This window comes from Pelodiscus sinensis, chromosome 5 (assembly GCF_049634645.1).
Source record: "Pelodiscus sinensis isolate JC-2024 chromosome 5, ASM4963464v1, whole genome shotgun sequence".
In the NCBI taxonomy this organism is placed as follows: Eukaryota; Metazoa; Chordata; order Testudines; family Trionychidae; genus Pelodiscus; species Pelodiscus sinensis.
Window position 1 is genome coordinate 33,301,084 of NC_134715.1, and position 26,228 is coordinate 33,327,311.

The following is a 26,228-nucleotide window of genomic DNA, read 5'->3' on the forward strand; positions in this document are numbered from 1 at the left end:
TGCAAGAAAATGGACACGAGATATCTAGTGCTCAGTTTACAAGTTAAATTCAAATCTGGTATGAGGTTTTACCTTTGCTTTTGTTTATACCTGAGCCATTCTGAAATTCAGAAGTCTGTAAATGCCATGAGATTGGGGAACATGAGCTGGATATTATCATGAAAAAATAGCATGTAAAAGAAATGTATTCCAGCTAATCATCAAAAGTAAAAAAGCTAAGCTGAAGTGTCAAAATGAAAAGCAGTAGAGACCTCAAATGAAAATGAGGAAATGTTGCTGCAGAAAGAGATTCAGATAGAGAAAGGAAGTGAATTGGCTCTTCTAATGCAACAAAATATCTGGAAACTATGATTGACACTGAAATAGGGAACCAATCCATAGTATGGAAATGGACAGACAAACAGGTAAATTACTGTCATTGCTAGGTGAAAAACAATATATGGAATGATTTAAGGAACTACCACTTCAAGCGCAAGATGTCAAACTAAAACTCCCCATGGGTCAAACAATGCCTAGGATTTGAAAAGAAGAGATAGATGTGAATGGTGAAACCCGGATATGTTGCCCACAGCTCAGGAGTGTGGTTATTAAGGCAGAAGTTTCATCTTGTACCTGTCATGAAGTTGTCAGAAGATTAAATGTGTGCGTATTTTAAGTGAATGTTATCTATATACTTGACTATTTTGGGTATTTTAGTGAATACAAATTAACAATAAAGGAAGATAGTGTTTTTTCACCCACATTCTGTGCCCTAACTTCTAAAGGATTAAATAATTCAAACTGGAACAGGTACAAAGAAGGGCCACTAGGATGATCCAAGGAATGGAAAACCTGTTTTATGAAAGGAGACTCAAGGAGCTTGGCTTGTTTACTTTAACCAAAAGAAGGCTGAGGGGGGACATGTTTGCACTTTTTAAATATATTAGAGGGATAAATACCAGGGAGGGAGAGGAATTATTTAAGTTTAATACCAATGTGGACACAAGAACAAATGGATATAAGCTGGCTAGTAGGAAGTTTAGACTTGAGATTAGAGGAAGGTTTCTAACCATTAGAGGAGTGAAGTTCTGGAACGGCCTTCCAAGGGAAGTAGTGGGGGCAAAAGATCTATCTGGTTTCAAGATTAAACTAGATGGGTTTATGAAGGGGATGGTTTGATGAGATAACATGATCTTGGTAACTAATTGACCATTCATTATCAGTGGGAAATAGGTCAATGGAGGGATGATAGGAGTTACTATAGAAAACTTTCTGGGTGTCTGGCTGGTGAGTCTTGCCCACATGCTCAGGGTTTAGCTGATCGCCATATTTGGGGTCGGGAAGGAATTTTCCTCCAGGGTAGATTGGCAGAGGCCCTGGAGGTTTTTCGCCTTCCTCTGTAGCATGGGGTACAGATCACAGCTAGAGGATTCTCTGCATCTTGGGGTCTTCAAAGTATTTGAAGGCTTCAATATCTGAGATATAGGTGAGAGGATTATTCTGGGAGGGGTGGGTGAGATTCTGTGGCCTGCACTGTGCAGGGGGTCAGACTAGATGATCATAATGGTCCCTTCTGACCTTAAAGTCTATGAGTCTATGAGTCTATAACTCAGACATTTGGATATTATTGAAAAAGTAAATCATTTGGAATGGAATGCACCAAAAACTGGCCCATCTTATGTTATGACTGCAAAATGATAACCAACTAGGATCTGGTAATAGTTTCTTGGTGCATCTGATGAACTGTATTTATATCCAAGAGAGTTTCTTAAAGCCAGATCTCAAGCACACCAGAATATTAGTAATATAAAAACAGTCTACTAATTATGCACTATAAACACTCATTTAGGTTTATATTGCTATATGAAAATACCATATGATGGTACTTCAGCACCAGCTGTTTTCCAGTCATCAGTGAATAAGATTCCAGTGGGATGTTCTCTAGTTGATTTAATTGTAAGTGGAAAATTTAAAAGCATCATGGGAAGTTGGAGACCATTTTAAACAATTAGATGAACATGGAATAAGAGTTCAACTAGTTTTGTTTGTTTATTTTAAAATTAAACTCTGATAAGTATCTAGGCTTCATTGTAAATTCTTACGGAGTCAATCAAATTCTCCTATCAGCTTGCACAGTCACAGATTTTTAGGATAAAAGGAGACTATAAAGCTACAAGATTTTAAAATGAAGTGGCATATGCCATTAGGGACAGGATGGTAGAGTCATATGATTAAGTCTCAGAGACCACAAAGTTAACATAGTCTCTCTTGTATTGAAGGTTTTATTCAAATTGATAGGAACCAAGCATGCAAATGTATAATCACAGACTTACGTTTTGGCATGTAGGTCCTTAGTGAAATCAATGAGAATACTAAAAATAAGTAAATATAGTATTTTATGTATGAATTTATGGACATCTTTTTTAAAAAAAGATTTTACAAAAAGTTATTTGGCTATAGAGATTTCAATTGTCTAATTATCATTATATAATTATTTAAAGGCTAAAACTCTTTTTGATGGGCAGTTTCACCTGAGATATGAGGTATAATCTCCATTTTATAAGAAAAATCAGGCACACAACAGATTTTATGACTTGTGCATCATCATGTATGAAGCTTGTCTCAAAATCAGGAAATGAGTCTAGATTTCCTAAAGCCTAATCTAATTTCCCATCCACTACTAGAGCATCCTTCCCATTTTAATGCATTTGTATTTGTGTGTTCAGAAGCTATATGAAAGAGGCAGATTAAACTCCTGAAATATAATAATTAAGACAAAATTCATAGTCATAACTGAACCACCTGAGACTACTCTACTTGTGAGCTCAATTGCAAAAAGTGACTAAAATATCATAAAGTGTCACAATAACTGATAGCAATAATCTTGATGGGAAAAGATGTTGAAGGGAGACAGAAAGGCTGAATTAGTACTAAGAAAGAAGTCTATGGATAAAATTCAAGGACTGTGTTAAGATCTTGCCTGGTAAAAAGAAGAAAATTCAGACTGAAAATCAAAATTGATGTGTGAAAAATTAGGCCTAATTGGTGGACAAAACAATGTCACAAAGTGCTATTCCATCCATCTTCTGCATCCTCAGAAAGATGTTTGGGGAGGTTTTTGGGGGTCTGAAGTAGAGGAAGCTGGCTGCCACAATGCTAGCTCACTGATAGACAAGAGAAAGAGAAGGAAGGATAACATATAGTTGCCACCTCCACCATTTTTTGGACCCCAAAATTCAGCACGATTCCATTATGCTTTTTCAATCTGATCCCAAGAGATGTCCTGATCGACTGGGCCAAAGAGATGCAGATGACATCATCACCTTTGCTGGTTCTGGCTAAGGCATCATTTGCAATGCAAGACTTGGTCTTGCCTCTTCTGTCTTCTGCCATCCTATCTCTTCCCTGCCTTATTTTTTCTCTTTCCTATCTTTTTCCTTTTAACCTAATATACAATTGGCTTAGCCACCTGAGACTGCATAGTTTGTGATATTGCATTAAGCCTCTGGCCAGAAAGGCTGCTAAATCCAATGTCCTAAATAGCCCCATGATGGTACAAGTTTGTCAGTTCTTTGCCTGGATGATAAGACTGGGCGTTCTGCTTTTATTTTTCAAGTAATGAGGTTCCAAATGAAAGTCAGCAGAGGCAGAAACTGCTTTTTCTATCTTTGCTGTTCTTTCCTTTCCCCCTTTTGTGTGTGTCATCCTGTTTTGCCTCTTAAAAAGTGAGATCAGACCTTAACAACCGCCACAACAGCTCCAGCTCATTTCAGCTGTTTTTACCCGTAAAACAACAGTTATCACCATCTTTAATTCCATGTAACAGATTATGTCAGACAAGGATTTGTGTTTCTCATTGAAAGACTTTCTTGCTAAAGGGATATTATTAAAATGGAAGCCTTTCTTAATGCCTTACATTTCAAGAGCTTTGTTTTCCTTCCCTTCTTTCTTGTATCATTAATAAAAGGATTTTTAATGCTGTGTTTGCCATGGTATTAAAAAGGCCAACCTCTCTATATTCATGTTAACATATTTAACTCTTTGAGCCCCTTTACTCTACATAAATTAAAACAACAACCATCACCTTCATTTTCCGGTGGAGATGAAACATTAGAAATTTCAACTCCAAAACCAAATGTTTTGAAAAATAAATAGTGTGTGAAAACAAGTGATAGAAATAAAAACATGAGTTTTAGCAGTATGTAAAAAAAAAAAAAAAATTACAGAAGCTTTGAAATTCCATGATCTTTCACTCATATAGGAGAACTAGAAAACTTGCCCAGCATTGCTTGGGTCCTTTGGGGCAGGGCCTGGCAGTGTGGGAGTCAGGGCAGGGTTTGAGGGACTCATCGTAGGTACTGGGGGTGCAGAAGTCAGGGCAGAAATGCGGGAGTCAAGGCACGGGGACTGAGAGGCTTGGGAGGGTATAGTAAAGGGTTGTAAGATTCAGGGCAGGGATGGGGGGAGCTCATGGAAGGAGGATGGGAGGGTTCAACGGGGCTGCCCATGGCAGTGAGAATGGTACAGCAGCAGCCGCCCCCTCCTGGCTCCTCCACGTGAGGAGCTGTAGTGCCTGTCCCTGGCAAGCCCTCGGGGTGGGGGAGAAGGGCCGCATGGGCTGGACCAATCCCAGATGAAAGCTCCTCACTCAGGATGGTGGGAGTGAAGATAGCACAAGCCAACTCCAGCCCAGTCCTTGGAGGAGAAGGTAGGGCTGTACTAGTCAGCCTGGCAGTGCTTCCGAGATGCAGCAGGGAGGGGATGAGGTCAGATCCACTGAGTGGTGGCCCCCCATCCAGAGCTGGGTCTGAAGGTGAGGTGGGGGAGAAGAGGCTTGAGTGTAGCTGTCCACTTACCCATGTCTGATCACTGGCCCCACCTGGCCACTCTGTTTTCCATAACACAGAAAGGGAGGGGATTGAGAGCAGGGACAGTTAGACTTCAGAATGACCACAGGCTGCACCAGGAACAATCAGATTCCAGGCAGATTCCATTTTCCTGGCACAACCAAACCCTGTTCTTGCTTTAAGTCAGAATAAGGGGAAACTGCATACAAAATTTTGTGGTCCTAGCTCTTACTGTTTAGGAGTAATTCTTGAATAAACAGACTCACAGATGGATGGATACACAGACAGACACACAATCACGCTCTATAGCTGTATCTTACTCTATATAGTATAAGAGTACAGAAAAAATTAGGAAGATATTCTGAAAGATATTTTCCTGTCCTTTATTTATCTACTATATATTTGAGAGAGTGTCTGTCTGTCTGTCCAGGAACTCTTTCAAAATGGTAAGAGGTAGGACCACCAAATGTGACATACAGCTTCCTCTTATCATAACTTAAAGCAAGGTAAGGGTTTGGACGTGCTAGAAAAAATGGGATTGCTTCTCAGAAAGCCATACAAAAGAGAGACTGAATCACCAGACAGGAGAAAAAGGGTTGTCTAGGAGTGCAACCCCCTGTCTGGGGCTGCCCTAACCCAAAACCTTTAGATGCCTTTTAGGAAGGGTGTGGGGGAGCTCATAGAAAAACATTTCTGGCTGTTGCCCTTCATCAGAGAGAGAGGGGAAAGTTCATAGTTTGCTGCATTCTTCACTCTCGCTGGGCTGTTCGAGGGGCAGACGAATCTGCACCTGTCCCATCCGGAGGACATAAACACTTCCCTCCCTCTCCCTCTCCCCCTCCCCCTGCAACTGGATCTGCACAAACCATGGAGAAGCACTTCTTACCCAAACTGCTATAGTGAGAGAGGGCTGGGGTAGTCCTTTCTTCCTGAGGCAGCCTGCATATTGTACTCCTCAGCCTCAGCCTCACCCCAGAGCAACGATTTAAAATGAAATATGTACATTTTCATTTTATTAAAAAATATTGAGTTAAGGACCCAAACAATGGCAGGTAAATCTTCTAGTGCTGGATATTATGGCTTCAAGGGACTTGTGGTGGTTGCTGTTTAAAAGTATGTGTGTCTCAGATTTTAGCTGTTAATGCTATTAAAATTGTATTACAGATTTTACCCAGACAAATCAATAGTAAGAATTGGCAAACAGAGTGATAGAGTGAGCACTCAAACTATTAATAGATAAAATGCCGTAAGTAGAGGTAAGTTTGTATTATTGGAAATTAAAACCATGGGAATCTGTGAGCTCATCTGTGTCAGCCATTAAGGATCTACAGTCTCACAATGTGTTAGAAGGGCCATGGAAAAACAAGTCCATATTTCTGGTATTGGTGTTTGTTTATTTATAATGATGTAAAAGGAGTACTGTCACCTCTAGAGTACCCACTTGCAGACAGGCCTGCTAGTGAAGAGACAAAGAGGGCAATTTCCCAAGGGGCTGGGCAATTTAAAAGGCTCCGGCCAGAGATGTGGTAGCTCTGTCTGCTCAAGGAAAACTGAAAACATCTCATGATTCAAGGATACTTTTGTTATGTCCCTTGAGGTTCCAGGGAAAGGCTATAAGGTTCTGTAACCTGCATGGAGCATATCAAAAGTGTCTTTCAATCAAGAGACAGTGCTGTGTTTTTCCCTAGCAGGCAGCTGGGTCTAGGGAAGGGAGGGAACTGTGATGTGGCTGCCTTGGGGCTCCTCTGAGTAGGTGGGACATGGGGCTGGGCCAGTCCAGGAGTCTGGAATGAGGAGCGGTGCTTGGTGTTTCTCTAGCCAGAGTGGTATTGTAGTCACGGCCACGAGATAGGAGGCAGAGGCTCATTTATTTCTGTCCTGGGACCTGGAATTGCTGTTGGTGGATCTGCTTACAGCGGATCATACCTGCTGTCGGGGTTAATCAACTGTAGGTCTCCTGAATTTAGAAACTTCTTTTGCTCAAAACCCCAGGCTGGGAGAACCCAGACCCATATACCCACTCCATGGATTCCAGTTCAGGGCCCTTGTTTAAGACAGCCAGACCAGGCCTTCTCAGTCCTATGCTGTTCCTTAGGCTATTTCTCTGTAGTCTTCCCCACCCTTCTTCCCTGTTTCTCCCACTTTGGAATGTTGTTTTTTCTGACAGCTTCTTGCCAGTCTCCTGGAGAGATCCTCTGTCTGCAGCCCATGTGCGTCTCTGACAGTTTTCTTTCTTCTCAGGAGTACTCCTTCCAATTGAGTTCCTCTGCTCTTCTTCATGCCTGAGTATTTTCCTGCCTAATTACCTGACGGTTACTCGGGAGCTAACTAATTCCACCTGAACCTGAGCAGCATCATTCCTCATTGTGGAGCCTGCAAGAAGCAGAATGGATCTGATCCCATCAGAAGCCTAACTACCCTCTGACAAATGACATTTGTGTCATCCACTGACACCCATGATTTCATTGGTAGTCTGGTGCTGTTTGACTTTTTCATAAAGCCACTACTGCTGAGAGCCAGAGTGACAATCTAAGTTTTTATTAAAACTAACTTTCTAGCCCTCATAGTTTTAGAGGAAAGCTCGAAAGAGTCATCCAGGTGCACCCTAATAGTTCAGAAATCAGAAGACAAGTAAAATATATTCAAAATATTTTTAATAATCACATGGTTTTAGGCTTGCCTCCTGACTTTGAATGCCTAGGGGTGATTGTATTGTGCTTGAAACACTGTTGAATTGAATAGTTTGTTAAGAGACAGTTGACATAGGAGAGAATGGTACAAGTTGGACCACCAAAAGCAGCTCTTGACTGTGACTTCCACTGGTATCACCCTCTGAAGGCTGAGGTTGATTGGGATAGGGGAAAGAAGATTGGGAGTAAGGATGTGTGGGGAGCCCTAGATCCTTCAACTTGACTGAACCTGTCTTTGATCAGTTGAACCTAGACGAAACAGAGTTCATGGCAAATGAAGTTTGGGAACAGCTTTATACACAGGGCTACCTTGTGCAGGGTAGCTAAGGAGGCAGCGGAAGAGGTGATGCTAAAAGGCTGTTTCCGTCTTTATTGCAATAAATGTCAGCTTTCTTCTGTTCTAAGTGCAACGTATACAGTAACGTATACAGAGAAAAAACTGGGGAACCCTTGTATTGTACACTATGTAATTGAATCCTGGGGCTATGTAATCACATCCTAAGGTCAAACACATTCTTCACATCTTTCTTTTTCCTCTGTCATTTATGTCTGTTACATGCTTTATAGGAGGTCTCCAACAGTGATGTATTAAATGTTTGATTTTAGAATAACATTTGCAAGTACATTATTATATTTGGTTTTCTTGGGGATGATCACATTAGGCTGTTTGTTTTGTGGATTTTTTTTAATCTGTTGAAAGTAGTATTTCCTTTCTCTACATATTTTATATCATATTACATAAAATATCCAATTCCAAAATTAAAAATATCTTCCCCAATATTTTAAATGTCGGTTAATTTTCTGTATATAGACTTTAAAATGAACATATGAAATTATTAAATAATTTCAGAATTGGCCACTTACCCTAGAGTAACATAAGGTTATTTTGGTAAATATTGAAACACTTAGCTAACTCAAGGAAAAAAATAAATTTTTAGTGTCAGGGAAACTGGTAAAATTTAAATAGACAGTTTCCTCTATACTATATACACATTTCTGTGATGTTCTAAATAGACAGTTTCCTGTATATACTATACACACTTTTTAAATTATCAGTGCAATTTTTCTTTCAGAGAGAAAGCCCACATGGAAAATGTTTGGAGTTAAAATTTGATTCACAATTCACACCAGAAAGCAGTTGGTTGGCATACAGCACACTTCACAACTAAAAATATTCCATGAGAAGAACAGATGTGTTCCTCTGGGTGATGAGTCAACCAGCTGTCAGCGGCTCCTGAAGTTGAGTTCCTAATGCTGCCAATGCAAATGTGACAATATTTTAAACCAAGTTTACAAATCTCTGTATGCCAAAATATTTGGACAATTCTCTTGAAAAATGGATTGTGGGGAAGGACAAGAAATGGAGCTTATCAGAATGACCCTGTGTAACTGAGCCAAGATGAAAAATTTCCAGGCTGTTGTACAACACTCTAAAGTAGTGCCAGCTGCTACCAGTAGATGACACTACAGGCAACAATTTGGAAGCAAAGTTAAATGGTAGAGATTTGAAGATGAAACTCTAGGGAAACATTAGTAACAAAAAAAAAAAAAAACCAAACAAACAAATAAACAAACAAACAAACTAGGTTCCCAAATGCCTGTCATTTCCCTGTAAGCATTTTTAACAAGCTTTTCATTTTGAAGCTATGGTTTTAATATTCCCCAATTAATATTAAATCTGTTTTGTTAATTATTTCCATAAAATATTTAATAGTTTTCTATCTTTACTACTGATGTACAAGCAATAGCTATTTAGAAATTACTTTTTGCCAAGAAGATTAGTTTACTAAATACCCTAACATACCAGTCATCATGTGTACTACAAGCAATTTATTGGAAAGTTGTATGGCTTTGCCAAATATATGAAGAAAAAAACCCCAAGAGTTCATTTATTGATGAGGGAAGAGAGTGATCTTATATTAGGATACCCACAGTATTTTGTTAGAAAAATAAATTACCCATGAAGAGTGATAAATCTATTTATCTTCCATTTCCTTTCAGTTTAAAAAACTTACGCCGGAGTCACACTTATTAACATAGAGTACATCTACACTAGCCCCCTAGTTCGAACTAGGGAGGCTAATGAGGGTGACTGAAGTTGCTAATGAAGCGCAGGATTTAAATATCCCATGCTTGATTAGCATAATCCCGTCCGGTCGCCATTTTGGAAACTGACTAGCCCGAAGTAACTGCTCGCGTCTATACGCAGCAGAGAAGCGGGATTCTGAGATAAACCCCTTGGTTCATGGAATAAGATTTAACAGTTAATTCGAACTAAGGGGTTTATCTGGGAATCCCGCTTCTCTGCCGCATATAGACGTGGGCAGTTACTTCAGGCTAGTCAGTTTCCAAAATGGCAACCGAACGGGATTATGAGAGTTGGCAAATGTCATTGTGGAGCCTTTGGCTATTATCTTTGAAAAGTCATAGAGATCGGGAGAAATCCCGGATGACTGGAAAAAGGTAAATGTAGTGCCCATCTTCAAAAAAGGGAAGAAAGATGATCCAGGGAACTATAGGACGGTCAGTCTTACCTCGGTTCCTGGAAAAATCATGGAAGGGATCCTTAAGGAATCCATATTGAGGCACTTGGATGAAAGGAAAGGGAAGTCAGCATGGATTCACAAAGGGCAAGTCGTGCCTGACCAATCTGATTAGCTTCTATGATGAGGTAACTTGCTCGGTGGACATGGGGAAGTCAGTGGATGTTATATACCTTGACTTTAGCAAGGCCTTTGATACGGTCTCCCACAATATTCTTGCCAGCAAGTTAAGGGATTGTGGATTGGATAAATGGACGGTAAAATGGATAGAAAGATGGCTAGAAGGCCGGGCCCAGCGGGTAGTGATCAATGGCTCGATGTCAGGATGGCGGTCGGTTTCTAGCGGAGTGCCCCAAGTTTCGGTTCTAGGACCGGTTTTGTTCAATATCTTTATTAATAATCTGGATGAGGGGATGGATTGCACCCTCAGCAAGTTTGTGGATGACACTAAGCTAGGGGGAGAGGTAGATACGCATAAGGGCAGAGATAGGGTACAGAATGACTTAGAAAAATTGGAGGATTGGGCCACAAGAAATCTGATGAGGTTCAACAAGGACAAGTGTAGAGTCCTGCACTTGGGACGGAAGAATCCCAAGCATAGTTACAAGCTGGGGACCAACCGGTTAAGTAATAGTTCTGCAGAAAAGGACCTGGGGGTTACAGTGAATGAGAAGCTAGATATGAGTCAACAGTGTGCCCTTGTAGTCAAGAAGGCTAATGGCATATTAGGTTGCATTAAGAGGAGCATTACCAGCAGATCCAGAGATGTCATCATTCCCTTTTATTCAGCTTTGGTGAGGCCGCATCTGGAGTATTGTGTCCAGTTCTGGGCCCCCACTACACAAAGGATGTGGACGCATTGGAGAGGGTCCAGTGGAGGGCAACCAAAATGATTAGGGGGCTGGAGCATATGACTTATGAGGAGAGGCTGAGGGACTTGGGTCTGTTTAGTCTGCAGAAGCGAAGAGTGAGGGGAGATTTGATAGCAGCCTTCAACTTCCTGAAGGGAGGTTCCAAAGAGGATGGAGAGAGGCTGTTCTCAGTAGTGACAGATGGCAGAACAAGGAGCTATGGTCTCAAGTTGTGGTGGGAGAGGTCCAGGTTGGATATTAGGAAAAACTATTTCACTAGGAGGGTGGTAAAGCACTGGAATGGGTTACCTAGGGAAGTAATGGAGTCTCCATCCCTAGAGGTGTTTAAGTCTCGGCTTGACAAAGCCCTGGCCGGGTTGATTTAGTTGGAATTGGTCCTGCCTAGAGCAGGGGGCTGGACTTGATGACTTTCTGAGGTCTTTTCCAGTTCTATGATTCTATGACATTAACCACAGAAACATCCCTACATAGGTGTCCAGATACATTTGGGTACCTTACCATGATGATTTACTGGTGAACACTAATTTGTACATACAATACACAAAATTTGTATGTAATGCACAATTCTTATATAATGTAAAATGGGCTAATGGGACACTCCACCTTCTGTATGGTATGGTTCACTTGATGGCTTCTGCTGGAAGAATGTAAAGATCCTTTCCACTGTCTCTACTTGTCTTCCACTGTCTACTCGACTACTTCTTGACAATCCTCATGGGGAATAAGGAGCCTCACCAATCTCCATTCTTACTTATGCTGCTTGGTTCTGTCTTCCTCCTGGTCACCAAAGGAAATAAGATACCCAACTCCAGAGCAGGCAGTTCTAGAGTACAAGACATTCTAGGGAAGCACGTAGCTCAAGCTGTATCCTGCATAAATCATAAAGTTTCCTAGGGCACTGGGTGGACAAAAATGTGCCGGGCTCCTTTCAGAGCTGTGAGACTGAGGACAGTCCTTCTTGCAGCACTTAATAAAACAAAGAATACAGTCATATAATCACAGTTGCTACTAGGAAATGTCTGGGTTCTTCACAACCACCCACCCAGAAACACCTAAGAAAAGAAATAAAATCCTAATCATTTTGGGAGAAGGAAGGGCAGTTGTTTCAAAAGCAAGGGAAAGCTATGCAGAATGAGGATTTACCAACTCACAAGATGTGTCAACTCCCTCAGAGGACAGATATTTGTAAGCAAAGGCTGAAATTTGTATTTCCACTGAACCTTCAGTCCAAGGCTGAGTAAAAGTATTTTGTGTTCTAGCACCACAGTGCACAAATACATTTTTAAAATAGCACATATTTTATATACTATACACACACATATGCATATCCCAATTTAGCACTAACAATCTTGTGTAGCACAGTATTCAATTTAAAAGACAACAGCCTTTTGCAAGCAGAGTACAAGACATTCTAAGGATGGCAATTTCTCATTTTTCAATAATGTCAGTAGCATTTTTAAAGAACAAGTTGATATACTTGTAAAATACATGTCAATACTTAATATGAATAATGTAACAGTATGGCAAAGGGAGTGAAAGCATCCAATTCAGTTAAATCCCTCTGACTAGGAAAGCAAGCAGAAAGAATGTTTTACAGTCATGGTCTGAAGACCATTTTTATAGTTTCCAATCATTCACAAACTGCCTTCCTAGACAAAAGACAGTGAATCAAGATACCTAATCATGACAAAATTATCTCCATGACCTCTCATCAGACTGTTGCACTGAGAGGGAAGCCCTAACTTACGTCCTAGGTTTTCCTCATGGGGAAGAAAGTACAAAGGACAAAATGGAGAATTAAGGTTAGGGTAAGAAATGCTATGGTAAAAATATTGTATGGGATTTCCAGATTAGTTTTAAGAGTGTATTTGTATTGTTTATTTTTAAGGATGGATTGAAACCAACCTAAAACATGTACAGAGTTGCCCCCTACAAAAGAACCATTGGGATTTAAAACTCATGCCCTAAAGGACTTTGGGGTAAAGTTAATGTAAATCAATAATTATGACCTAGCTACGCTCTGTCTCAATAGAACATGTGTCATGAAGAATGATAATGATGGTGATGATTATGATGCCCCCACCCTCCCAGCAGAAATATGCTGGAAAAACAATTTCATCAGAATAGCAATCACTTATCGTTGTCTGCTTATTCATCCCCGCAACAATAGTGGTCCTTCATGGACAAAATTAAATGCAGAATGTAGGAATGATCAGAACAGGCTCTACACTGTAATCCTGTTTGCTGTTGCATTGAAATCAATGAATATGTTAGCAAAATCAGCAGAGAAGGGGAGAAAGGGTGAACACATTTTGAAGAGATGTGCCTATAAGCCCACTTTTAGTAGGCTAGGTTTTTAAGAGCACTACTGAATCACAGCCAAGCCAAATTAGGAAAAGAGCCCTCTCTTACTGCTCAGCATTCAGAACTGAATTTGACTAGGATTCTGAATAAATCTCCAATTAGTACCAATCACTGAAAATTTGTGCGTTTTGTATTTGGACAGACCTATCACCTTTCACAGCACATCTCAAAATATCACTGAGTGATACATATCTTCACAGGAGAGCACATGACTAAAACATAAGTAATTTTGTCATTCTCCACCTGCGCTTTCTTCCCACTTTTGTAGTAAAAGAAACAGGGCCAAATCCCATTTACACCATTGTATAAAGGGTACTTCAGAGGAATGTGTGTTTTTTCAGCTCTGGGGACCATGGTGGTAGAGAACCAGCAAAAGGAATACTACCGTGCAATGCATATTTTGGATGAGATCCTTGTGAATTCAATGCAGAGAAGGGAGAATTGTTTCAGTCATGGAAGGCCTTTGACTTGGACATAGGCTATTCTTTTGGGCCAATCACAGACCGTGTGTGTCAGCCTTCAGGGAATTATGCAAGGCCCATGATTTCACACTTTCTTGAAATAAAATGCCAAACAACTATCCTTTTGAAACCATATCTCATTAAGTATATTAAGTGGAATACAGAGAAACTGAGGCACCTACAATCACTGATCACTTTTTGAAATGTAAACCACTAGAAGATTTAGCTGGCATTACTTGATTGATTTTAGGAAAGTGAAAATGTACATATTTCCTTTAATTCATTGCTCGGGGGAGATAAGGGGTTCAGTATGCAGGCTGCCCCGGGGAGAGAGAACCCCAGCTCTCTCTCACAGCAGCAGCAGCATTCAAGTGAGAAGCACCTCTCCATGGCTGCAGCATATCCAGTGGACACAGCTGGAGGAGGGGAGCATACTCCCCAGCTAGGGCAAGTCTAGGTTCATCTGTCCCCTGCGCTCCCCAGCTGGACTGAGGAATGTGCACTTTCCCCTTGCTCCTTGCTGAAGAGGAATAGCCATCAATGTTCCCATAGAAGTTGGGGGGAGAGGAGGAGTTTAAGGTTTCTCTCCCTCCCTAAAGATCACTTAGGGGTAGAAGGCTTGGGAGGTCTCTGGTTGGTGCATGTTCACAGTCAGCCCCTGTCACCTGCTTCGTGAGTCTGTCTCTTTTTGGTATGGTTTTGTGAGAAGCAATCCCATTCCAGCACATCCCATTTTCCTGGCATAACCAAATCCCTTCTGTGCTTTAAGTCAGTGGTTTTCAGATTAAGGGTCCCACTCAGTACTGGGTTATGGAATGTCAGATACTGGGTCTTGTTGCTGTATGTTGATCAGGTGACCTGTGGGGGTGCTAAGGGAACCTATCTGCCTGTGCTGTCACCGCAGACTGTGCTGCACCCCAGAAGCGGCTGGTAGCAAGCCCACCAAGGGGGGGGGGCAGAAGAGTATATATGGGTCTACACACTGCCCCTGACCCAGGCACTAGCTCCACACTCCCATTGACTGGAAACCTGCTGCTGTTGGCAAAGAGAGGCAGAAAGCCTGCTTTAGCACCCCTGCTGCACTTCTGACTGGGACCTGCTCAAGGTAAGCTCCTTCTGCTTAACCAGCCCTGAATCCCCCCCCAAAAAAAGCCAGAGCCCCCTCCTACACTCCAAAGCTCTCATCCTCAGCCCTACTCTACAGCCCACACTCTAGTCAAATTATGTTGGCTCACAGGTATCAACAATTTTCTTCAAGTGGGTTAGGAGAAAAGTCTGAAAACTACTGATTTAAGTTATGATAAGAGGAAGCTGTATACCAAATTTGGTAATCCTAACTCTTACCCTTTAACAAGAGTTTTTGCACAGACTGACAGAACAACTTGCTCAAATATATAGCAGATTATATAAATGTATATCTGGATTGTGTTGACTTTTTTGTCCATCACTGAAAAAAAACTACCAGTTAGTTTCTAGTAGCCAATATATGAATTTGGAACTTACAGTTTTTACTATAAGCCCTGCTCTACACTAGGGGATAAATTCAAAGTAAGATACACAACTTCAGCTACATTAATTGTGTAGCTTAAGTCAAAGTATCTAAACTCAAATTTTCATGCCATCTATACTGCAGGGAGTCAAAGGAAGCATACTCTCCCTTTGACTTCCCTTACTACTCAAAGAAGCAGGACTACCTTACAGTTAAAATTAGTATGTGTTCACTAGACCTGCTAATTTGAACCAACTGCAGAAGATTGGCTGTGGCTGCTTTGATCTTATCTGTGGGGAAGATGTGGCCTAAGTGTTTTTCTTAAGTAGTTACAGTCTCTTCTACTTTAAATATATAATTATTTTCTTTCTAGCAAATTGAATGGCAAAAAACAAAAAAATCAAGGCCCTTTACAAGGATCACCTGCAGCATTAACACATCAACTTCATACGTAGCCTGGATCTTTGTACTATGTCCAGAATGGGTCAAGGTGTGATGGGAGTTGACCCAGTGAATTAGCATGTCTTTTTTTTTTTTTTTTTTTTTTTGCTGAATACAACTATTGAATAATAATTTTGAAACCAGACAGTGTCAAAGTTATTGCTTTCTTTTAAAAACTAAGAATTTATACCTCTTGCCCCTGCCCTCTGCTTTTATGGTGCCTTTGTGACTTCTATACTTAATGTCCCCTCTTAACAAATGTAAAAAGGATTTTTTCTCCCAAGTGCCAGCATTGGAAATTCACCCTTCACTCAGTCAACCTTCATTTGTTCTTACAAGCTTCATCACCAATAATCAAGATTTGGCAGGCCAAAATATGTTCTGTGACATCACTAATTGCCTTTCTGTCAGACCCTCACAGACCAAACTATAGCCTGGGAACTCTAACCACTTGACTGTGGGCTGCTAAGATTTCAGATTTTTTTGTCCAGAAGAAAAGATGATTTTCCTTTTTTTTAGATGGCTTACTTGGTATACACAAGAATGTTTTGTTTCAGTCCCCCTTCATGCTGACAAAGAACAGTTTGAGGAGACTAGAGAACACTAAACTTGGGCCATGCACTCTAATCTGCAGTAGGTTCTGGGGTGTGCTTTGCTAAATGCATATGCAGTGGTTTGACTTCCTTGTATAAAACCCATTACTACTGTGCTACTGGACATTATTTTGACCAAGAACAATACATTCTGAAAGTCATATGGCACAGTGGCTAAATGTTTTGTTAAATGTTCATGTACACTACCACTGATTGTATATTTTGAGAGTACTTATTTATAATTTTTATAGGCAACCTCTGAAGTATCCTTTTTGCTTTCACTTAGCATATATGCATAATGCTCCAGAATACTGTCAATGTACATACTACCTTAATAGACCAATTCCTTTTTCCTATTAAACCACTGAAACCATGTGAACGGTGATTGCAGAAGTTTTGCAAATTAAATTTAATTTTCATACGTTCAGTAAGTGCGTCAAGCAGATCGCACTATTTTTTCTTAAGCTTTCACAAAAGATCTCTATCACTTCTCATTTGTCACTGTAAAGGATACCTTTTGGAGAAAAGGAGGGAATCTTTCACTGCTACAAGTTTCAGTGCAGGATTTCTAGATTTTGCAAATTAGCAAGCTTTTATATGAGCCTCTCCTTGAAAAATGAGAGATTTTAGTCACAGTAGTGATGAGGCTGTGAAGAAAACCTCTACTGAGGGCTACTGTAGCTTCAGACTCAGTTTCTCTGATATGTTCCAATTGGGTGATAGGCTCTGTTTTAGGTAGGCTGGTTATATTATCATAGGCTTTCTCCTTACTGCCATCTATCATCAACAGAGATAGTAATTCTAGATCCCCTAAATGTAATTGATAGGAGGCGCTGGTAGAGCATTCTTAGAACAGTCCCTAGGACTCTGAAATTCACCGCCTCTCAATCTGCATTATCCTAGGTGAGCTACTATCAGAGCTCAATCACTGTAGGACTAATTGAGGGTTAAGCTAATGCATAGGGTCTGTTAGTAGTTAGCTTCAGCTTGTTAAAAGGGTCAGGTCTCTAACATATCTATTTTCAGGGTTTTTTATTTTAAATAATTTACCTACTTACCAACCCAAAATACATAGATGATATTTCATAAAGAGCTCTGGTTTATAACAACATCAATAGGAGTTTGACATTGTCTTTTTAGACAAACAGTAATATTTGATGAAACAAAATACAGGACTATGTAGCACTTTAAAGACTAACAAGATGGTTTATTAGAGGATGAGCTTTCGTGGGCCAGACCCACTTCCTCAGATCAAATAGTGGAAGAAAATAGTCACAACCATATATACCAAAGGATACAATTAAAAAAAATGAACATATATGAAAAGGACAAATCAAATTTCAGAACAGAAAGGGGATGGGGGGAGAGGGGGAAGATAAATGTCGGTGAGCTAATGGTATTAGAGGTGATAATTGGGGAAGCTATCTTTGTAATGGGTAAGATAACTGGGGTCTTTGTTGAGACCCACGTGTAGAGTGTCGAATTTTAGCATGAATGACAGTTCAGATGGTTCCCTTTCAAGTGCAGATTTAAAAGGCTTCTGAAGCAGGATGCAGGTAATTAAGTCATTGAGACAGTGTCCTTTCTGGTTGAAATGGCAAGAAACTGTTTTTTCTTTGTGATCCTGTCTAATATCTGTTTTGTGGGCATTGATCCTTTGGCGAAGTGTCTGAGACGTTTGTCCAATGTACAAAGCAGACGGACACTTTCGGCACATGATAGCATAAATTATATTTCTGGATGCGCAGGAATATGTACAGTAAAACTCCGATGGTCCGGCACTCCTAATGGTCCGGCACCATCAGGAACCCAGAAGAGCTCCGGGCAGCTGGACCACTGGAGCTGCTCTGCCCCTGGCTTCCCCGATTCAGCCGCTGCTAAAACTGACCAGCGGCTGAATCGGGGAAGCCGGGGCAGAGCAGCTGGAGTGTTGCTGGGTAGGTCCCATAGCCCTGCCCCTCTGGGCTGTGGGACCAACCCGGCAGCACCCCAGCTGTCCCCGATTCAGCCGCTGCTGAAACTGACCAGCGGCTGACTCCAGGAAGCCCGAGGTAGAGCTGCTGTGCCCCGGATTCCTGGAATCAGCCGCTTGTCAGTTTCAGCAGCATCGGACTTGGGTACACCTGGGACAGAGCAGCTGGGGTGCTGCCCGGTTGGTCCCCGCAGCGCCGAGGTTTGGCACTGTGGGGACCAACCCCGCAGTGCCCCAGCTGCTCTGACCCAGGCGTCCCGATTCAGCTACTGCTGAAACTGACCAGCGGCTGACTCCAGGAAGCCTGGGGCAGAGCAGCTCTGCCTCGGGCTTCCCGGAGTGAGCTGCTGATCAGTATCAGCAGCGGCTGACTTGAGGACACCTGGGGCAGAGCAGTTGGGGTGCTGCCGGGTTGGTCCAGTAGCGCCGGTGTCCCGGCATAGTCCGTCATATCTGATAATCCGGCACCCCCTGGATCCTAAAGGTGCCGGATTATCGGAAGTTTACTTTATTCTTGATCTTATAACTCACTTGGGGTACGTCTACACTACAACGTTAATTCGAACTAACTTAGTTCGAATTAGTTAATTTGAACTAAGCTAATTCGAACTAACGCGTCTAGAACTAAAAACTAGTTCGAATTAGCATTTTGCTAATTCGAACTAGCAAGTCCATATTGAGTGGACCCTGAACAGGGCTTAAGGATGGCCGGAAGCAGTGCTGGCAGGGCATCAGAGGAGGACTTAGAGTGTGGAGATGCTGTCTCAGGCTAGCCGAGGGCTGTGCTTAAAGGGTCCCGACCCCCACCCCGGACACACAATTCTAAGGGGTGCCCCGCTTGCAAAGCAGTCCTGGCTTGGATTGCCTGGACTGCCCACACTGGGCACATCACAACACTCGGCCATCAGCCTGGCTGCACTTGCCGCAGGCTGCGATCTGGGGAGAGGGGGCAATTGGGGGGCTGCAGGAGAGCTTCCACCCCCAGAAGCCCGCAGAGCCAGCCCAGTCCTCCCCATCGGTGGCTCGTACCCCATTCCTCCCTCACCTCCTTCCACTTACCCTTCCCTAGCCCCCCTTCTTATTGATGTACAAAATAAAGATAACGTTTCTTCCAACATTGACTCTGTCTTTATTGAACAAAACTAGGGGAGACTGGGAAAAGGAGGTGGGAGAGGGGAAGAGAAAGGCTGGGAGAGGGGAGTCAACTAACATGATCAGGGGTTGGGAACAGGTCCCATATGAAGAGAGGCTACAGAGACTGGGACTGTTCAGCTTAGAAAAGAGGAGATGGAGCGGGGACAGGATAGAGGTCTCTAAAAGCAGGGGTTGGGTGGAGAGGGTGCATTCAGAAAAGTTCTTCATGAGTTCCCATAAAGAAGGACTAGAGGACACCAAAGGAAAGGAATGGGTAGCAGGCTTCAAACTAGTAAGAGAAAGTTGTTCTTCACAAAGCAAAGAGTCAACCTGTGGAACTCCTTGCTGCAGGAGTCTGTGAAGGCTACAACTAGAACAGAGTTTAAAGGGAAGTGAGATCAAGTCATGGAGGTTGGGTCCATGGAGTAGTCTTAGCCAGGGGGTAGGAGTGGTGTCCCTGCCCAAAGTTTGTGGAAGGCTGGAGAGGGATGGCACGAGACAAATGGCTTGGTCACTGTCTTCGGTCCAACCCCTCCAGGGTCCCTAGGGTTGGCCACTGTCGGCAGACAGGCTACTGGGCTAGATGGACCTTTGGTCTGACCCAGGACGGCCATTGTAAGCTCAGGGCTCAGGGTCGGGGGTCTCAGTGGACCCCCTTGATTTTCATGCACACCTGCTCCTGGGTGGCCAGGCTAGCAGCTCTCCTGCCCTAGACGGCCACTTTCCTGTGCCTAGTGCGGACATCGTGGACAAGGTCCACGATGTCCGCACTAGCCCAGGAAGGTGCCCGCCTCTTGCGTTCCAGGGCAAGCTCCCGGGAGCTGCCAGCCTGGTCCCAGGAAGAGGGGGTGGACTGGGGGACATTGGGTGGGTGGCTCTGTGTCGTGCCAGGTTCAGGGTCTGCTGGCTGGGTGCTGGCAGGCTTGCACCTGGCACGGGCACCGTAGCCAGCCCGTGCCCCTTTAAGGGGTCCGGGGCCGGGAGGGGGGCATAGAGTTTCCCTGGTGTTGGCCAGAGTTGCCACCAGGGAAACCTGGGGAGGGCTAGCCTCCCACTAGTTCGAATTAAGGCTCTACACACCCCTTAATTCGAACTAGTAAGTTAGAACTAGGCTTAATCCTCGTAAAATGAGGTTTTCCTAGTTCGAACTAAGCGCTCCGCTAGTTCGATTCAAATTCGAACTAGCGGGGCGCTAGTGTAGCGGCTATGAATGTTAGTTCGAACTAACGTCCGTTAGTTCGAACTAACATTGTAGTGTAGACATATCCTTGGTTAGGTCCAATAATGATATCAGCAGAGTGAATATGTGGACAAAGTTGGCAACAGGGTTTGTTGCAGGGGAAGGTACGAGGGTTGGTATTAGTGTGGTACCTTCCCTTGCAACAAATCCCGTGCCATCCACATTGCCATGCAGGGCCAGCCTTAGGCCGACTCGACTGATTCCCCCAAATCAGGCTCTGTGCCTAACGGGGCCCCACGCCCCTGAACCTGGAAGTGTGCTGGGTGCCATGGGCGGTGAGTTACTATTCAGAGCTGGAGCCCTGCTCCAGCAATATTTGGAGCTGGGTCTCTCCCACCTGCCGGCTTCCCCACCCCCCGCGTCCTCCCACCCCACCCCCAGAGCATCCCTCTTGGCTCTGTCCCGTCCCGTCCCTGCCATGCGTGTGGCTCCCCTCGCCAGCTGCTGCTGCTCAGGTGGGTGGGGAGGATGCCCAGGCATTATGTGATGTCATGGCCCAGCTTTACTTGCGCAAGAAGCCGCGAGTGTAGACATTAGCCTTAGAGGGAACACTTCCCCCAGCCTCTCTGCCCCCGAGTTAATGTCACACACATTGGGTTAATGCAATTGCAGGATAGTTGCATGAAGGGGGCTTGGTGGGGGTCAAACTAATCCCTATTGGAAGAGGATGGTAGGAAAAGTTCTTCCAGAGGGGTGACATGACACTGTTTACTTCTGGTCATGTGTCCATCTTGCCCTGAGCATGTTACCTCCAGAGGCCTGGTTAACAGGGGTCAGGGGGTGTGGCTAATGGGAGTCGGGGCATGGTTAATGTGGGTCAGGGGGTGTCGCTAATTGGGGTTGGGGTGTGGTTAATGGAGGTCAGGGAGTGTGGCTAATGGGGTACCATCAAAAATTATACAAATCTGCCACCCCTGCTGACCTCTGAGGAGGAGGTGAGTTCAGTGCAGGATTTTCCTGTGCCACTGGGGGGATTTTTTGTGCTTTTTTTTTTTTTGCTCAACCAAAATTGATGCTGGGCCCCATTGAAATTGTTCGAATTGGGCCCTGCACTTCCTAAAGCCGGCCCTGCTACCATTGATGCTCTTGTGCAAAAGCACATCTCTTGCACAAAAGCAAATGGCAGTGTGGACGCACTCTTGTGGAAGACTTTTTGCACAAGAACTCTCCTGCAAAACAGTTCTTGTGCAAGAAGCCTACAGCGTAGAGGTAGCCAAAGTTTATCTTGGCTTATACTGACTGGAATCTCCCTTTTAATAGCCACATTCATTGCTGTAGCATTAATATTCAGGTCAGTTTTGCTTTGAGTTCTTCTGATTTAATCCCAATACATTCTAAAGTTATTTCCTGTCCAATATCATGACTTTAATTACATGTGAACTATGCCAGAAAAGGGAGCATAAGGCTAATCATGTTTAACAAATCTGACACTGATTCTTCATAAGTAGATCCATCAGTTAGCACTATCAAACATACTTTTCTGTATTAATTTATTAGACACTTCCTTAAAAGACTTAGCAGTTGTGAAAATTTAGGCCAACACTCCTTTAACCTTGCTCCAAAAAGCCAAGTCCTGTGCACTACCTACTTGTGGTCTGAAAAAGCCCATACCCAATCTCTTTCCTTCCTAGTCAAAGGCTACTGAACACTCAAAACACATTTAAAATGAGGGTTAGCAGTGTACTCCTCCCTGCTCCTACATTTTCAAAAGATTGCTATTTGTCAGTTGATTTATTAAACTCATTTCCCTGCATTCCACCTGGAAATGGAGTTTTATTGCTTTTTCTTCCTCCTTTCCCTATTCCAAAATAAGCTTGTTTGTTTCACTAGAATTTAGTCTTTAGGACCACTTCCCCTTTGATTGCTGTAGTGTTGCCAACATTTACAAATTATTTTTCTTTATATCCCTAGCTTCTGAAGTCATGCAGTTACCCTAAAAATCTCAGCTTTCAATACAAATAAACAAGTTTTTAGCTTTCCTGGTTAGGCAGAAAAGCACAACCCCTTAAAGAATCAAAACCTCAAAGTCCAGTCAAAAAATCACTCAGCAATTAAAACTCATTCCTGGCATGAGGATTAGGGTAGCCCTGATTCTGTAGCAGAATAACCTCTTTTGAAGAAATAAAAGGGAAAAATTAAGGCAGTAGTGGAGTCCAGTTTTATAAGGGAACTTGTTGGACCTAATTAGGCTGGACTAATAGGAGAACAGGTGTATGTTGTTTGGGGCTCTGCCTACACTTATAAAAAGGTTTGTTTGCGGGCAAGCTGGGGGAGAGGGTTGGGTTCATGTAAGTTTGTATCAGCTAAAGGAGTGGTCATAAGTGGTCCATTATAGCATTTTCTCTAGATACATTTTATTTATTGAAGATTTTTCTTAAACATTTCTCCTTACAGAGTTTTCCAATATAAATTGAACTTTGATGTTCTTTTAACTAATAGAGGAGTTACCTCTAATGTGACCCACTTAATTTTGATGAATTTTAAGCATAGCTTCTGTTTATACTTGCCATGCATTAAACATGGCATCATAAATTATCATAGCTGGGAGACTACACATTTATCTCCTCTTGTATTCTCTAAGGTCCTGATCCTGGCACAAACTCCTCATGAGTCCTCTGTGACTGCACAAGGCCTATTGACTATAATGAGGTGCTGTGTGACTGCAAAACACATTGGTATGGAGTTCTTTATAGATTAGAATTGATGATATTTTTCTATAGTTATGCTAGTACCTAAATGCTTGTGTCATTTAGAGTTACTCTATTTCAATAGAGAAGTACCACCTTATATAGCTAGTCACAGGCTTCTCTATGTCTCTTGCAGGTGACTCCTTGTTGCAATAAGTGTCTCTGACCAAGCCCCAATACTTAATTTGTAATGAAAGAGGTACTGGGGATCAAGCATTTAGGTGCTGGGGTGTATCCAATTTTTTAAAAAACTTTTATTAGCAAGCCCAAAAGTTCTGGTGCTATCAACTGCAAAGCTGATAGGTATCGTGACTTAGTCTGGCAAATGCAGTCACAAATTAAGCACTGCCAAGCATACAAGAAAGGCTTTTGATAAGAACTCATGTTCTTAGTGACCACCCATCATTTCAGAATTAAGAAAATAGAAACTAAACAACCTGGGTGTCATATGGCTGTTTTAGGGTTCTTATTATTTTTACCTGACTTTTGTCCTCATGAAAAATGTCTGCTTACTCTGTTCTAGTAATGTCAGTACTTTCCACCTTGAAATAATTTAGCTACCTCAACAGTGGAGAAATACTGTCCTGAAAAAAAGAGTTTCAAATATTTGTAAAAATCTGAGAGGGAAGAATTGATAACCAGAATTTGTAATGCTGGCAGCAACATGTTATTTTTGATTAGTTCTGTTAAAAAAATACAAACAGACAAACAAACAACAAACACACCAATCACATAATTCATCAGGACTTTTACTCAAGAATATTACTATTTATATTTTGTTACTGATGTGAGTGGCAGTATATTCCAATGCAAGTCAGTAATAGTGTTGTAGAAAATATATAAATATGTAAAAATCAAGCTATTGTATCTCTATTTGACAGCAACACAAGGAATATATTATTATATCAGTGAGGGGATATTGCTATTTATGAAAGAAATGTGCATTTGCAAGATATTCTACAGCATGGTTGTATATTAAAATATGCTTTATTGTTCTTAGCCTCAGAAAAAAATATATACTGTCATCAAAATAGTAACCCCCTTCCCAACATAGACCAATGCAAGAAATTATATCAAATACAAAACCTTATATGAAATAGTTTCAGATATGCACATTTTTACAAGCTTGTAAATTAATGTAAAGAATTTCCCTACTCCAGTGCTCAGTGCATATATTACTTCTCATTCTATTATAGACCGAACAAGTAGTGATAACTATAGGTTCTAAAAGTAGCTACAATGATAGATACGGTTGTCCAATACTTCCTATAGTGCATGTGTGTGTTTTATTTATATATATATATATTTTATTTATATATAATTTATATATATAAATCTGTGTGTATAAAATACACACACACACAGATAGTGCAAGTATATAATGCAGATTATGTATTTGAAGCCTTGACTCACAATTGGCAGAGGATTTAAAGAAGGCATCCTATAGTGGGGAGTACTTAAAATGAATTTTGTTTGATATTGTCTTGATATTGACAGCTGTCAAGCACGGTCAATTCAGCATTTAGGCCACCCTTTTAAGACATACAGCATACATTTATATACTTCATAGTGATATGCTATAATTATAGCATAATGATGAGGTATTTTCTGCAAGATTGATCATCTAAGGTGTTATTTTAAGAGTTATGTAACTGTACTTCAAATGTAGTTATACTTGGGTAATGCCCACTAGACAAGTTGCTTTTTGTCTAGAGAGTGGGAGGGGATGACTTATTCAGGGTAATAAACCATTAGAGGAAACAATAAGTCTACGGAGAAGCAAATCTCCCACCTGGTGATCCTCTTGTGAATGGCTTCTATGAGTCTTCAAGGACATGTGACCAGGTCACATGATTCTGGACTCCATCTTGAGATGTCAATATTTTTCTACAAACTGGCCTGGGAACCAAGTTTTGAACAAGAGGGTTTCTGCCATATGCTAAAATTATATGAAGTAGGGAGTGACATCATCTGTTGTTTTGTGTGGGGAGTGGAAGGGGACTTCTGGAAATACTGGTGGAACAAAAACTGAAATAGGGGAAGTGCTTGGATTCAGGCTAAGGTGATTTCTGCCCTGTGTATGAAGACCCGAGAAACCCAAGCTGGAAAGCTATACAGCTTCGCTAAATCTACACTGGCATGATTTTCCGAAAATGCTTTTAGCGGAAAACTTTTCTGTTAAAGCATTTTCGGAAAAGCACGTCTAGATTGGCAGGATTCTTTTCCGCAAAAGCACTTTTTGCGGAAAAGCATCCATGGCCAATCTAGATGCGGTTTTCCGCAAAAAAGCCCTGATCACCATTTTCGCGATCGGGGCTTTTTTGCGGAAAACAGTACTGTACTGTCTACACTGGCCCTTTTGCGCAAAAGTCTTTCAGAAAAAGACTTTTGCCCGAATGGGAGCAGCATAGTATTTCCGGAAAACCACTGACGATCTTACATGAGATCGTCAGTGCTTTTCTGGAAATTCAAGCAGCCAGTGTTGACAGCTGGCAAGTTTTTCCGCAAAAGCAGATGATTTTGCGGAAAAATTTGCCAGTCTAGACACAGCCCTTGTGCTTTAAGAATCTACAAGTCTGCCTGTACCATCAGTTAGGGTGAGAATCTGCTAATTCATATCCAATTCATCTAGCATATTAAACTTGGTTTGTTTATTTGCTAGGTACTCTTTTTTTAATCTGTCTGCTGTCATTTAAAATCACTTAAAATCTCTCTGTATTTAATACATTTATTTTATGTTTTACTCTAAACCACAATCAAAGTCATTTTAGAGTGAAGTTTGTGGGAATATTAGCATGGAGGAGCTGTTGCATATTCCTCTCCAAATTGAGGGAGGAGGTGACCTCTCTGAGCTTACGCTGTACAGCTCCCTTGTGCAGTGGAAAATGGTATAGTTTTTGCTATGTTACCTTGACT